Raw genomic sequence first — 16,703 nt, forward strand, 5'->3', positions numbered from 1 at the left:
TGTTTTACCACAGTCTGCTGTGGACAGAGCACTTCCACTGATTTTCACACAGTTTGTTGGCCAGTGGTTGGGATTCCATTGATGGGCTCCTGGATGCACTGAGGGATTTTAACCACTTTTTTAGGACAGGTATCACAGGCGCACATGGCTGCAGTGCCAGTATTGTGCATGTTAAACAGGTTCACCACTTGCTCTTTCCTGGATGTACTAGTGGTATCTGCCTTCTGTTCCATAACATTCCCCCCTCTCCATGTCTTCATTAAGGCCTGTTTTTTTAGTCTAGGCCTTCCTGTGTGATAGACCATCCTGGTGCCATGTCTGTGCTGTTCTTTATTTTGTTAAGCAGCTGGCCTTTTGTTTCCAGAAATTCTTTGCTCTGTCATGCAGGATTGTCAAGGCATTTAAGAAAATAATATGGGCACCTGGAGTCTTCAGGTGTGCTCTGAGAACTTCAGCTGCCATCTTTATTGCTTTTGTTTCTTCTTTGTAGTAAAAAAGGACAAACTTACTTGGCTTTAGCGAGGCACCGGGGTATTTTCATGTCACTTTCAAGTGGCCATCTACAACATGACACATCACTCCAGGCTTTATCTGCCTGTCCAAAAAAGACTGCACTAGCACTAAATATTGTCTGTGAGATGACAGAATCTATACTGAAGGGATCAAAACAGATAACAAAATAACACTAATGCTGTTAAGACAATGTGTAGACACATTGTCACACAATGTGAAGACACACTAATATTCAGATGGCATAAGCTGACAATAAATTGTCTGCAAACATGATGTCTACATCATTACTTTAGCAGCATGTAACTTGCCTCTGTCTTGTGTGTGTACAACAGACACACAATTGTATTAATGAAACTCTTGTAAGAACAGCATATTAGTTAATGTGTTATTTAGTTAGATGTCAGCATCTCTCCCATTTTGTTTTCCCTTTTTTTTTTAAACTGATGGTTCTTTCTAGAGAACAAATCCAGTAATTTACTCTGACATCTATGTAGTAGCTAAGGAAGCTTTCTTAGCTTATTCTATCTGTGAAATGGTAAAAAAGGAACAGATATACAAAGTATAAAAATGTTTAACTTTGTGAAATAACTAAAACATCCTCAGGCCTTTTGTGAAATAATTTCAAGTGTAGTTGTATCTCGACGTACAGGCTTGAAGAACTGAAACGTTAAAGTAACGAGGGAGTAACTTTCTTCTAATCTGAAGGCAGTGGGTATGCAAGCTTCCACATATTGTCTTTTGAAGCATCCTGAGTTGCGACCTGTGGGAGAGGCAATGCAGTCTTTTCACTGCCTCATACACAGGCTTTGCAAAGCAAAACACTCTGCCTTGCTCCCTCATCTAGTAACGTGGTGTGGAGTTCATTCAGGGATGCGTGACAAATTGTTTTGCTCTTTAGAAAATTACCATAAATAGAAAGTGGAATAAGTGAAAAACTGAAACATATCTCGCATTTAGTGATTTATTAATGACAGCAACTAAAATTTTGCCATGGGTCCATTACTATCACTATCACCTTCTGGGATGAATCCTCAATATACCTATTGGAGGTGCAGTACAAAGAGCAATGTTATGAGACAAAAGTGCTTTAAACGAAATGTATGTTAATAGACTGTTTACATGTGCTTTTGTACCTAAGCGCTAAGCATGGGAAGTATTATTCACCTTGTTTGGAAAAAAGTATGAAAGTTTTTTTTTTCATAACTGTACAAAAGCATTTTCACTCAATTTGCAGTTTTGCCAATTATGTGCTGTTGCCTCCAATGGCTCCAACATGTCATCACAGTGTTTGCTCCATGCAGGACATTTGGAATACCAAGATATACTGTACAGTACCATGTCAAATCTAGCTAAGCAATAATACCTGTAATACACCACAGTATATTTCCATGATCTAGATCAGTAAAGAATGGATAATGCATGTTAAAACCATAACAAACTATGGTACAAGCATGGCAAAAGTGCTGTGCAAACTTAATGTACAAAAGCTGTGGTAAATTCCCCAAGATAAACGTGTCATGTGACACCAGCCTTTGGCAGAACCTACAGTCAAGTCATTTTCCCACCACATACAGTAGATCTGCAAGCAATTACTCTGTGCTGTACTGATCAAAAGCAAAAATGCATATGTTTCACTTAAAAAAGAATGTCATGTATAGGTCAGATTGCCTAGTGATTAGGCATATACGTTTTTTTTATTTTTTTTCATATCCCAAACCTTGATTCCCATATAAGGGTGCAGTGCTCAGACTACGCTTTTTAACACAGAATTGACTTCTACGTGGTCGCACACTGTTGTATCTCCCCCATTTTAATAAATGTATTTAGCTATGATAAAGTTAAAGATAATTTAATACATTTAGAATTTCTGTTAAATATACCAACATGAAATGCTTTATATACCCACAAATACTTTTTAAATATGTGTAAGTAAATAAAGCATTGCATCACACAGATTGGTAACTGTATTTATATGCTTTGTACATTTTTCCTTTCAAATGTCCTTCCTCTCTACTGCAGTAGACATTGACAAGAACGTTCTTTATGTAAGCAAAGTTTGTACATCACAAAATGGAGTTTATAATGAACGTTCAGGAGGGATGACAACAACCAAGCTCAATCGTAAAAGGCTGTCAGTAATTAGCAATCGCTCCTGTCATCCTTCCTCCATCAAACACTATAAATACCAACGAGATTTCCTACTCTCCTTCGCGTATGACTTTTGCATCCCACTTCCACACCAACTCCACCTCTGCAGCCACCCCTTGGTTACCCTGCGTGGAGGTCCTGCCTTCTAGCCATATGGCCAGGAGGTCGGCCCTCAGCCAAGCGGGTTAAGCCAATATCCGCTCCGTAATTGCTCAGCACGCTTTGATCTTGGGTGTTGTTGTTCCTAGTGAAATCTGTTTTTTTGTCAGAATAATTATGAGTGGGCATGCTCTAGGATTTATGTTTTAAAGTGAGAGCCAATAATACTTCAGTAGCCAATATGTTTTGTTCAATTTTAGATAGTTTTTTTAGATTGTTTACACTGGATGGATGAAACTGTGTATTATGCAAAGATGAAGAGAAATGTCAATGTGTTTGTGCTCTGCTGAACTTAATAAAAATAAAATATTCTTTCTGAGATTTAGTGGCAGATTGATGCCACTTCTTCTTTTTAAGTTGTTTTTCAGTTCACCATAATGGCCCTCTCTAGCTGCTTCAGTGATGTTTGACTTTTCTACCTTATCTCCTGAGAAGACTGGCAGTCCAAATTTCTTGTTATATGCCATCTCTTCCTTTTGACAAGTGTTCAGAGAGAAAATATCTGTATAACTCAAGATTATTTTTAGCAGTAAATTTAGAATTGTGCACACCCATTTTCATTAAATACTTTAAGTCTTTTAGGACCTCCTTTAAATCCTAGATGATGTGACAGCAGCCAAAGTGTGCCAGTACGCTTACCACACAAAAGCTATTTCCACCAGTGGGTAGCAGAATGAAGTCAATTCATAGATAAGGATTATTAGAAGGCCATGATTGATAAAGGCCAAGAGGATGTTTTGTTCCAGGGTGAACACCCCTACTCTTTTTGAAAATCACTGTGGATTTTTAAATGACCACGGAGAGTCAGAACCTCAGTTTTACATCTATACTACATATAAGATACAAACTATAAGAAATAACTATTATACTAATACTAGAGTACTATACTAGAGTATACAATTTGCATACTGTAGGCTACAATATTTATGGTAAGCTGTGAATGTTCAATTTATCAAAAGAATTAGGAGGACAATTAAATTTATAGCATGTACTTAATCCGTGAATATGGCCAGTAATATGCTTAGAAAAACTTTCAGAAACGTGGTTCTGCATGCTGTCAGGAAGAACATCAGAGCACAGATACTCCCTTTTCTGTCATCTGGTTACAATTACTAGATTTTCTATACATTCTTCGAATACCTGATCTTAACTTAAGATGCACTGTAAATCAGCTCAAGAAGTATATCTTTTACAGCAAAGAAGGCCAGGCTTGTTTAAGGTCACCTGTTGTTTTCTAGGAATTATAGTTTGTTGAAAGATAATATTTAACTAAAATGAATTCAATTAAAACATGTTTCAGGCTATTTCTATTTTGAAGAATAAAGTGAGCAGAACTTTTTCATAAGTGTTTTTGGTCCAAAGGTAAGCATAACATCTTCATATCTTGATACCAAAGTTACTTTGATGATATACAGTAGTCTTCTCTTTGTCCGCCTTTTAAGTTTGAGGAGGTTTTGCTCATTTTTGCTTGAAAAACGGACTCATAACTCTGTTACGCACTTCACAAATTGACTGGTTTACAGGAGTGTGTTCAGATTGGTTACAGAACCTGATGAAGATACATTTTAGACACATTCCAAAAGGCATGGGGGCAGTAGATCATTTCAAAGTACACACAACAAGAAGCATGCATGTTTAAAAGTCCTGGGAACATCACACCAAATCAGTCATTTTGTTTGTTTCCAATACTACAGTACAATGCTACAGTAAATGGTACCTAACATTAAATTATACACACCAATCTGACAACCCTGAAATTTGAGAAACCATGGAGTATTTGCAAAACCTTTAAATGAGAAAAATCTTTTAAGCAGAGAAACAAACTTTAAAGGGCATCATTTATTTTTGATCAGGAAACACAACATATTTTATTTAAATGTTGTGATTAAGAATTAAGTATATTGTTATATATTATCTGATAAATAAAAAGGATACAAGAAAAATGACAAAAAAAATCATTAGGGACTTTCTTTTGACTTGGTTGCTTATTAACTGCATGGTCCTAAAGTCTCATCCCATTGCTTCGTGAAAGAGTTTGGATATCATCCACCTGGATGGCAGACTCCTTCTTCCTTTCCAGCTGTGACCCTATGTCCTTGTTTTGCTGCTGAAACTGAAGTAGCTCTGGGTCAACCCTATCCATACCCCTTGGGATTTTATAAACTTGGATCAAATCCTCTCTATCTCCTTTGTTCTTGAAAATGTAGTTCTATTAACCTATGGGTATGTGACAATCTCCTCAGATTAAAGCCTTTAAAGCCCATGATATATACTGTATACAGTATATGTTTATGGTAAGGTAACCAAAACTGAACATGTATTCTAAATGAGATATTATTAGTGCATTGTAAAGCTTAAGCACAACTTTCCTTTTTATCTCATGAATCTGTTGCTTTTTTATTGTTTCCCCTTGAAACACCTAATGAGGTGCTGAAGTGGTTGCATAAAACCTACCATTGGCAATTTCCAACAGATTAAACAAGGAACACACCCTGCTATTATGTCTATTATGTACTGTAGGTGAACTCTGGGCATGAGCAACTGTGCAATAAATAACCTAAATTTCTCTTTTCTTTTTTGAGTTCCAAAACATTGTTGACATACAAAAATGTGGGATCTTTTATAATGAGAGGAAAAGACAGAGAAGGAGACAGAATGGAAAGCAATACATTTTCATTTCACAACTGTAGCCTGCCTCACATAGACAATAAATGCCTCTCAGGCACTGGTATGCTATTAACAACTGACAGAAACAAATTTACTGGGACGGATTCCACAAGACCAGAATAATAAACTCACAGTCAGCAAACTGTCAGATGCCTCATAAAACTCACTGCAAAGGCAGAAACATGGAGAGAAAACTTCAGAGGGGATAACAAATCTATCCTTTTTCTAACTGTTTTATCCAATACAGAGTCACAGGGACTCAGAGCCTATCCAACAAGAAATGAATGAAAGGCACGGTACATCCTGGGTGGGATGCCATAAATCACAAGACTCTCACATACCAGAGCCACTCTTCCCAGAAGCCAATAGTCCAATGTCTTTGGACTGTAGAAGGGAACCAGGGAACCCAGCAAACACAGAGAGAACATACAAACTCCACAAACACATTAGGAATTGAACCCAGGGCCCCAGCACTGTGAGGCAGCAATATTAACCACAATGCCATCATGCTGCCCCGTGGAGGAATAATCTTCCATTTAAGTGCAGTTCAGTGGAGCTCAGTTCAACAGATGCTCTTTGCCTTACGTTTCTGGCCTCCAGAAAAGAGACCTACAGTAACACAGTTTTTAAGGAGATCATCTCACCTTGAGAGTCTATTTAACCCTTTCAAAAACTAGTGCGGAAAAAACAAACTGTCACAAAAACAAAAAAAAAAAATATTATTTGGACAATTAACTGAACAGTATGTCTCTGGACTGTGGGAAAAAACTGGAGCACTCAGAGGAAACTCACACAAGCACAGAGAGAACATACAAACTCCATACAGATAGCACTCCAGGTCCAAAATTGAACACAGGGCCCCAGTGCTATGAGGAAGGGATGCTTTCAAAAACATTCCCTATATTATAAAATATAAATAATTTGCAATCTAGTCTCTCTCTGCTTGTCTCTGTTTAAAGGTAAATTCTTCTGTCATTCAAATGAATATAGACTATGTAAAAAAATATCTTGTAATGCTCACTGTGCATGTCTTTCTCCAAATGAAATGTCTGAAATGAAATGAAATTATATCTTGGTTTGGGATCAGTCAGAGTAAAGAATGTCACAATGGTTTGTCTTGAAGTACTTTAGTTAATTAGATATTCATTTGTCTTTTAATGCATGTTTACTTTTTTAATTTATAAATCTAAAATTTGAAGGGAAAACTAAATCATATTGATTCATTGAGCTAAGCATTGGAGAGATATAAAGAAAAAGGAAGAAGAAGAATTTAAAGATTCAATTTAGTAATTTAGTCCTCTTTCATGGACCGCAGCTATTTAACCTAAAAGAGAGAGCAGTACATACTATATATCATGAATCATGCACATCTTGGCAGAAGAGGCAGAACAAAGCTATTTCTTTTAATTGTCATGGTGGTGATTGAAATTGTAAAGGGACAAGATGACAGATCTACTATAGTAATATATTTTTGACTATCTGTAACTACATAGATTTCACTATGGTCTACTGCCAACCTAGAATTGCTGATAGGGTAATGGTCTCAGGTTATGTACGTGTCATGTTTGGTGCTATAAAATAAATGTAACATTCCTGTGTTTTGTTTCATTTTGCTTTTATTGCTGTTACCTCTAGATATACAAAATCCAGATGACAGCCTGAACTTTTTTTCATAATTTGGAATGCTTAGAGTGGGTCTGATCGCGAATGTTGCAGGCTGCAGCAGAGGAGGCAAGTTTGCAATGATAATATTATGGGTGCATCTGACAACCAGGGAGCCTTTAAAGTGATCTCTAATTGCTTCATCTAATAAGGGATCCTTTTAAATTACACTTAATTGAAGCTTTCACTCCACCCTTTTCCTCGTGTGGCTCCGTGCCGCATTTAATCTGGACTTTTATCAACACATCTTAATAAAAACGAAAATGATTGGGCTGAAACCCAGAGCTTCCCATGAAAATAAGAGAGGAAGAAAAATAAAAACAACATCCTGTCTTGGAAACAAGCATAGTGATTTTTTTTTCTTCAAAAGGAAGTAAAGAGTTCAATCATACGTGTGCAGTGTTGGCCTGAAGAAAACAGCTTGTCACGCAACACAAGTGTCTCCTGGCCCATTTACAATAGGCTTTCTGCAATTAACACAGACTAAAAATCTGGATTTTCTATAGAGTATATTTAACATTCTCCTGAAGACTTGTGTTCCATTAGTGATTGAGACGTCTTTCTGTATCCTTTCTTAATTTTTAATTAAATCACGTTAATCACGTATTACATTTAATTACACGGTTAGGGAAAAAAAGTAAAGTTGTGTAGACGCCAAGGATATAAGAAATGTGATTCAACTGGAGGGCACTGAAAAGCATTAAAAAATATGACAAAGCATTTTTAAAAACAAATTTATTGTGCTGTTTAAAATGAACCAGTGCTGGAAAATCACAGTTCAGTTCAGTAGGTTAGTGCTGGCAACTGTTCAGACTGTTTTGGGTGAATGTGGAATGTAAAAATAATCTTTAATTCACATTTTGTAAGCTTATAATGCTGAGAAAACATATTTTTACTTTACTGCGAAGATCTTCTAGGGTTAATGCACGTAAACCAGTATAATCCTGTTACAAGCATACTCTCTGATAGTGATTTTCTTGAAGTTATTTTGTTACTTCCCTTCTTTAATTTTTGATGTGCATTCATTTACAGAAATGCATTATCAGCGGGTCATGTAAGTCAATTACTATAGTACAAATCTTGAGGAAAACTCAAACAATGTCAGACCACATAACACAGAACAGGGATAATTTAAAAACATAATCATCATGAAGCAACAACGTGCCTTCCAAATAACTTACAGTACGTACAGTATAATGAAAATAGGTACAATTATAGGTTCGTTCCACATTAAAGAAGTGAAATTAACCAGGAACATATTATGCATAGAATGTACCTTTCTTATTTAAAAATGTTTATTTATAAATGATAAGGTACAGTAGATTCAAATTAAATCATTGTCTTGCTAGTACTCACTGTGATGATTTAAGTAAAATCTTATTTAATTTTTTCAGTCTCAAATGACCAGCAAATTGGGCTATGATGTTCTGTACAGGAGAATGTCATTCCTAGTGTTCTGCATGTGTGATAGATAGTTCTTTAATTTCTTTATTTTTAATAGTCAATGGTACATAAGCTTATGTTTTTATCTGTCTACTAGCTACTAGAATCATCATGTGCGAAGAAAGCAGATGAAAGATTTAATATTATGTGGAGAACCTAATCCTTTGGAGTGAAAAACAGACCTGAAACAGCAGATCTCTGATTAAAAACTGGAATGGACTCACACAATGCCTTTAAAATAGCCCGGAAATAAACCCATCTGTCCCTTATACAGTATCTTAGCTTGTTTGAGCTTGGAGAATCTTAAAATGCACTTTAAATTTCAGAAGAAATTTGTTGTAGGGAGTCGGTGAACACAACTTCTTGTTGGAGTTTAGCTTGAGAAAGTTCAGGTGCATTCATATACAGTATTAGTATTATATTACTATTGTGCTCTATAGTGTAGAGCACAGACTGAAGCAGTAGTATCTGCTTTGGTTTGTACTTAATCCAAAGTATCATCGGCACAGCAAGAAAACAAAACCATGATGGAAACGTGTACTGATAATATTTATTTATAAATTAGATAGATGTAAATGCAACAATATATTACATACACACTTTTGCAAATTCTATATTCATGTTTGGTCCTTGGTGTCTCCAAGTTGTATAAAAGCTGAACTAATTTAATTTATTGAACTGCCATAATTAAAAAAAAAAAAATTTCACGGCCTTAAAAAAAGCTAGTATAGAAATATATTTTTGCAGCACAAACTGAGTATCCACATGGTAGTGAGAAGGTATAGTACTGTAAAAAAGTGCATACCCCTGATGCCAGTCCATTGTAAGATGGACAAAAAGACACAAGCACAGTTATGCACACATTTATCCTGTACCAGGTTCAATTTTCTCAGAAGCCAATTAACCTACAGTACCCGCTTGTCTTTTGACTGTGGGAGGAATCCTGAGCACCCAGAAGAAACTCATTCAAACACAGGGAAAACATATAAACTCCACAAAGATAGTACCATAGGAATTGAACCGAGGGCCCCTGTGCTACTACAAGGCAGCAATGCTAACCACTGCACCATCCTGACCATTCATCATTGTTTCCAATTCCAAATACACGAAGAACCTGATTGCCCTCCTGCTTAGACTTTCCTCTTGGTTTGCTTATCAGGCTTATCCAAGTTCTTCCTTGTGCTTTAGCCACAGGAAATTAGGGGTGTGGTGATAGAGGCTGTAGACACCGTCAGGATGGCAAAACAGGTCTTTTCAACATACCGTGCACTAGGGTGTTCTCTGCATTCCTGCTGCCAGTGAAGAGACATTGAAAACATGGGATGTAATCATCATTATGTCAGCTTTTTAAAAAATTTTGGCTGCTTTTTGAAGACAGCTTACTAGCCTGTTCTGTAATCTAAGTTTTTGATCTGCCTGATTGCAACAGTCGTGCAAATGATTTTTATAACTTGAGAATACAGAAAGGGGGACCTTTAGGAAAATACACAATCCATTGTCATTCTGTCTAGCAGTTCCCTGATATTAGTACTCTTCTCACTGCTTTTAGCCTCTTAACAACAACAACTTTAATAATAACAGTAAATTATCACCTTGAAGCCATATATCGTGCAAAAATACTGTATCTTCAGATGTTGGAATAAGTAATGAACATCTCTGGCAAGCTTTAGGAAGCAAGGTGGACTCACAAATCTGGCCCCTATTGAACTTTTGTTTTTTGAGCCACATGTTAAACACATCACCAACATGTGTTTCTTTCATTTTAGGAACATATAGATAAGAGTTCTGCCTAGGTCCTATTCTGATGAACCCTTGTTTTGAATTCCCTGCATTTGCTTCCAGTTTAATTTTGCATAGTCTTCTAGATATTTTTCTTCTGTTTTAAGGCCATAAAGGGAACCCCTCCCCCTTCCTGACCTCTTAATGAAATATACTCCCACCCAAATACTCCAGTCCTCTGATGCTGGTCTTTGTGTTCTCCTTCAACAAAAGCGCTGTGAGGTAGGTGTCTTTCCCTACTATTAGCTCTTCCCAATGAGTTCAGGAGTTTGCTTTTCAAATACTACTTTACAACTTTCTCCTTTCTTCTGTAACATTTTTTGGATGTCTGCATTCAGACGCTTCAATCTGTGTTCTCCATTGTGGAGAATGTGTAACATAAGCGTCTGTCTCACCCAAGAGGGCTAGGGAACTGAAAAAGAAAAAGAAAAACAAAGCAATGTGTACCTAATGTAAAAGCACAGATTCAAAGCAGAAAAACTGCCTCCCCCACTATGTGTATGGCAACCTTGATTCACATGGTGTTTCCAGGTTAAGTTGCAGCAGCAGCTGCGAGCTGAGTGTGGTTTGAGTGATGAATGGGTGCGTGAGAGATATTTTTCAGGAGAGGTCAAGAAATATCCCGTTTCAGCAGGGCTATCAAAGGGTCATGGAAAACTGGGAGGGCCCCATTTTTGGGAGTAGACAGTTCAAACATCTTTCCTAGTCTTTCATGCTCCTTAATTACTTTCATCATTATTATCATCCTCACAATACTATTAGTATTGCAGCAGTGTTATTATGAAGATGGCGATCACGAGAATGTATTTGATTATTTTTTTACTACATTAAGGAAATTAGGTGAATGTTTTAGCATGCTAAGATGCTCCCAAGATAAAAGTTCTAACTCTTAGTAAAGTACATTCAAATAACTTAAAAAATAAGCGATCAACATTTTTGACATCTATTCCTTAGCCTGCCTGGACTGAAACCTGCAGCTGTTACTCAGTTCAGCTCTTCTGCTCACAGTCTCACAGGCAATTGGTGAGTCACATGGATCACTTTTGGTATGACAGGGAAAGTTAAGCTCACCCAATACAAATTGCTCAACCACGCTCATCCAATTACACACCATTAAATAAATACCATATCCCAGAACTCAGATCACCATTTCTGGATTACAACATGACAAGTCATTATAAGGCACACACACACATGAGCTAAAGACTGATTAACCTAGTCAGAACTGGAGCAACCAAAAACAAAAATACCAGGACCCAACAAGAACATGCAATCTCCACACAGAAGGTACCCCAGCCTGGAAGTGAACACAGGACCCAAGAGCTGTAAAGCAACTCATTAACTGTTACATCACCATAATGTCTGTGTGTGTGTGTGTGTGTGTGTGTTTCAGGTATAACACAAAGCAAAATGTTTTTGTAGCTAAAATCAGGAAATAATAATTACTACAAATAATTTAAATACACACAAACAAAATAAGGCCAGTACAGATACTGCACACAATATAAATCTAATAAAAACAGAACAGATATCACCATATACACAAAATATATTTTGGAGTTACAGTATTTTCAAACACAGGTATTAATTTTAAAATGGATTGAACACTTAATTTATGACACATTAACATTTTTAGTTGTCAATTAATTGTTCAAAGAAAAAAGCTAGAGAGCATTACTAATAATAGTGTGAAATACTAAAGAGTCAAATAGAAATTTGTAAAAGTCACACAAATACAAACAGTACCACAATGGTAAATGTTAAAGAGATGAATAACAATGGTAAATAATGGTAATGATTATTAATTTATTTAAATCAATATAAAATATTAAAGAGATCAATGTGACTTGTGTATTCTGAATGTGTTACTCTACAACATTAAACGTTATGTTGCTGGAATGCATAATGAAAATTAACTTGCATTGTTTTCATTTTTCCTTCATGGAAATCCCAACGAGAAAGGTTCAGTCTCCTGGTATCCCATTTCAGCTGGTCAAGACCAGTACTTTCCAGTTCCACATATGTCCATTTAAAAAGCCACAAGGGACCAGTTCATTGTTGCATCATTTTTAAAGAGCTTCAGTTAATCATAACACTACCAGAAGAAGTTAACTGTTGTCCAGTTTAAACCACTTCTTCCCAATAAAAAAACAGTTCTGACTATGAGAAATTAATTGACCTTTTCTATTAGAACAAACTAGACTTTCTAGTAAGGTTAAATTGTAGCGGGAAGCCATAAGCACATTATTGAGTAATACAAATAATTCAGTGTTTTAAGAATTAAAAGAAAAATTGCATGGAAAATGTGCTGTCTTTCTTCTGGGTATGCAGATAGCAAGTTACTATTCTATGATGTCAATGTCTGGTGCAATAATCTGATAATGCTTACAAATACTAATTTAAAAAAATGTATAAACCAGCCCTTTTCTACAAAAAGTACTTGCATTAGGCAAAGTAATTAAATGTGGATGTTTTAGAGCTTAATTTACAGTACTTACAGTTTACAGACCCTGTTTAGAATGCATTTGTACTCTGTATTAACAAAAACAATGCTTTTCATACAGTACCATGTCTGAAATTGTTTCCCTTAATTTAGCTTTTTTTTTTCAAACACTGAGTTGGGAAGGAAAGTTCAGGAGGAGATTAAACCCTTATCTCGTTCACTTCTGTCACAGGGTGAAAAACTGAGTGCTGGACAACGTGAGCCACATTGATCTGAAGTTCGGAAAGAATGGCTGGTGTCTCCACAAGGGTGGTGCATTTTTCTTCCTCTGTTCTTAAACTTCCCATCGATCAAAGGTCCTTGTGCAGATGCTCGCTAATTACTTCACAGTTCAGAAGTGACATGTACTGTAGGATCGTGAGACAGGAGTAACTGCCCTTGGACTGAGAGGGGGACTATAGAACAGGGTGCAAGTACACAAGGCATCGTTACACCTGACCTCTGCACACAGCCAGTTAACCAATGAGCCCAGAGCAGTTAGCTTTGCCCGAACCAAGACATCACAAGGACCTTTCCACCTCCACAATAATGGATCCTGAGCCCTGGGTAGATTAGAGCTTCATAGCTCAGTGAGAGGGGGGAATGATACACAAAGACACAAATTGCAGTGTTGGAACCTGGAGAGGATTCAAAGACTAGGGACTCTACAGAGAGCCGAGAAGGAAGGCCCCTGCATCATCTTCCTTCCCCTCTCTACCCAAAACTGGACTCAGTGCTGTGTGAGATGGGTGTCAGTCATAGAGATACAGTAAGTGTGTTGTTATGGGGATACCTTTGAGCACATTGATAGACTAATTAAAAGGAATATTGTAGGCTAACTATAATAGATAGGAAGATAGGAAATAAGAAACATTAACACATTAGAATTTGTTCTTAACTAGGTCTCACATGGTGTATACACTTAAGAAAAAGTACAAGTACAGTATAAATAAACTCTTTAAGGGAAGTAGAAACCCCTCTGGGAATCTACAGTAACTCAATTACATGTGGATTAGGACTACTAGGTTAACAAAGGACCTCATATGTTGTATGTCATACTGACCTAACTCTGGCTGAGGGTTTTCATTTTCATCCACTTCCTGTCGTCTTTCTTATTGCACATTCCATCCTTCCTTTTCTAACCACTTTACCAAATTCAGAGTTGCAGGGGAGCTGGAGCCTGAACTGGCGAGCTACTGTATAAGAGCAAGGCATGGTACACCCTGGACAGAGTGCCAGCCCATTGCAGGGCAAACAGACACTCATAATAGGGCCAATTTTACCACAATGTCAGTTAACCTACTGTAGCAGTACATGTTTGGAAAACAAATGCTCTGAATCATTAGGGGAAAAAAGTATTTGTTTACAGAGATGTCTGTATAACCCCATATTCTGTGCTGTTTAAAAATATAGTAATAATAACCATACATTACAGAACAGAAAAGTTTAAAGGAAAATGTAAACATTACAAAAATGTGAATGCTACAGTATATCATGAATCTATTAAAATGTCCTTCATACAGTAGTACTGTATACAGTATAATGAGGAAGATAAGAGAAAAATAGTCTTATTCCTTACGTACAGTAGATTCATATGATACGGATCAGTTTTTTTTTTCTGTAACAAAGCTACTGTATCAATTAAAAGTCAATCCTAACACAAATGAGGAAATTAGTGTAAAATACATACAGTATACTGAAGCACACTTGGTGAACTCAGTGGTTTTGCTACTGGACCTTGTTTGTGTTATATTTAACAAAGTATTGGATGAGTGTATTTAGTTATTGTTCTTGATAAAAAAATAAGCACTCAGGATTAACATTAAGCTAATTATAAAACATATCTAAATCAACTAAGTGGCTAAATTAAATAGCAAATGAAAATGAGAATTGCAAGCAACAGAATAATCACACTGTATAGAATGTGGTTCTTAGTAATACCTGTAATACCAGTTATATCTGACTATTTTTCTAGACGATAAATATTACATACATAAAGCATTCTTGTATTTACTTTTGGAAATATAAAGTTCACACATTTTTCTGACATACTGTACAAAATGTCGTAAGCTACCACATTAAGTACTGCAGTCAGTTTAAGATCATGTGCTCAGCCTATTTTCTGAGATATTCTGTACATCATATGTAAAGTATGTTCCATACTTTTTTCTTAAAGAATGTCTATGATAAGAGAACAAAATGCATTATGATTATTTGTTTATTTTTATACCCTTTGTTTACGGTGGGTTGTGACAGAAATGCAGATAATGCAGTTAATGGTTTTCCTGGAATTCTGGGGTCTTTTTGGGGTCAGATGGCTAATGAAGATTAATAGAGACTCAAACGTGCTCCCTTTTAAGGAATAATGTTCATAGAATTATCCTCATTTACCTAATTTTTTTCCATCTGCATTTTTTCCATGCAATGATATATCACAGTGCTGATGATTTAAAATTGCATTTTGTGTTACAAAAAATTAGAGATGTGTGTTTCTTAGTTACATCAGATATGAAGTCTTGAATGTTTAGAAAGATAATAGACAAAAAGGTTAAGGAGAGAAGTACTAATCCATATGCCAGCATATTTTCCAATGATGTACAGAGTAGTGCAGATATTTGAGAGAAGAGCTTGATTTCAATGTACAGCATCAGTGTCTGTTACTAAAGCTCAACACATGAAAAGGCTTTTTAAAATGACTTTGACTGGATAAAGAATTATTATACTCTGATACATTGCCAATAGAAAGTCTACAAACCCTTTCAAAAGTGTGTTCTAATTACCTAAAACCAAGATATATCAAACCAGAATTTATTTTACCTCCATTTACACATTATAACACCCAGCCTCCATGTGAAAAACAAAAAGGTTTGAAAAACAAACCTTAACACAGGTGGAGGTTATTTAGCTTGTTGTTTGGAAGGCAAATGGTTTCACCAGAACTAATTTACAATTGCAAAATTATAGAGGGTTGTGTACATCTATCCAATCCATTAATCTAGATTGTCATTTGTAATTGCTTTGCAAAATTTTTACTTGGAGGTTATAAATGCATCTACACAAGGATTAAATTAGAGTTGTAAAAACCATTATGTATCTGAAAGTTCCAGTTTGGAGTGAGAAATTCTGGTGGGGTTAGAGTGGAGAATAGCGATAGATTTAGAGATAAGCTTTGATTTGATTTAAAATATGAGTTAGTGATTGGGATTGATGTACTTCTTTCATCAGTTAAGAATTTGGTTGAGGTTAAAGTTAGTGATAAGGCTTAGGGATGGAGAGAAAACTAGAAAAGGTTCACTGTTAAAGTTATTTGTGGCAATACCTGTATGTTGAGGTTGTCAATGCCAATAGAAGTTAAAGCACAAAAATGTTCCTATAAACTATATTCATGGTTGATTCCATTCATCCAATAGGCTAATTGAAAAAATAGATCTGAGGTCCTTTTTTAGGTTTTTTTTTTTCCATTTAATTGCCTGTTGGGGATTCAAGGGATATCCTTTCTCATTAATCTACAATGGACAAAACTGTAAATTGTAGGAAATGAGATACCTGACCTTTCATAACATGAAATACAAAACCAGGAGGAACAGCTGTATTGAGAACCTGAACAAACCCTCAGGAATGCTCACTTAAATATATACTGTATAAATATACTGTATAAATACGTATTCTGAATTAAAAATAAAAAGTATGCTTGTGTAAGATTTGTGTTGTTATTATTACAACAATAAGAAAACTACATATGAAACATGTCCAGTAGATGCAACTTACAGTGCATACTAAAAAGACAAACGTATTAGCATACTGTAACTAAAAGAAACTAAGTCCTGATATTTAATAGTTTCTCTAATCA

General features: G+C 35.9%; 1 long non-coding RNA gene across 1 annotated transcript in view; it reads left to right on the forward strand.

The window, feature by feature from the left end:
• LOC148674806 (uncharacterized) overlaps nucleotides 1-16,457 on the forward strand; it is a 28,456-nt gene extending 11,999 nt beyond the window's left edge. Inside the window, exons 5-6 of the long non-coding RNA XR_015935399.1 lie at nucleotides 10,479-10,593; nucleotides 13,047-16,457. This is a non-coding gene — a long non-coding RNA (uncharacterized LOC148674806). The remainder of the gene's footprint in view (nucleotides 1-10,478; nucleotides 10,594-13,046) is intronic.
• The last annotated feature ends 246 nt before the right edge of the window (nucleotides 16,458-16,703 follow it).

This window comes from Lepisosteus platostomus, chromosome 3 (genome assembly GCF_059453375.1).
Source record: "Lepisosteus platostomus isolate fLepPlt1 chromosome 3, fLepPlt1.hap1, whole genome shotgun sequence".
Classification (NCBI taxonomy): Eukaryota; Metazoa; Chordata; class Actinopteri; order Semionotiformes; family Lepisosteidae; genus Lepisosteus; species Lepisosteus platostomus.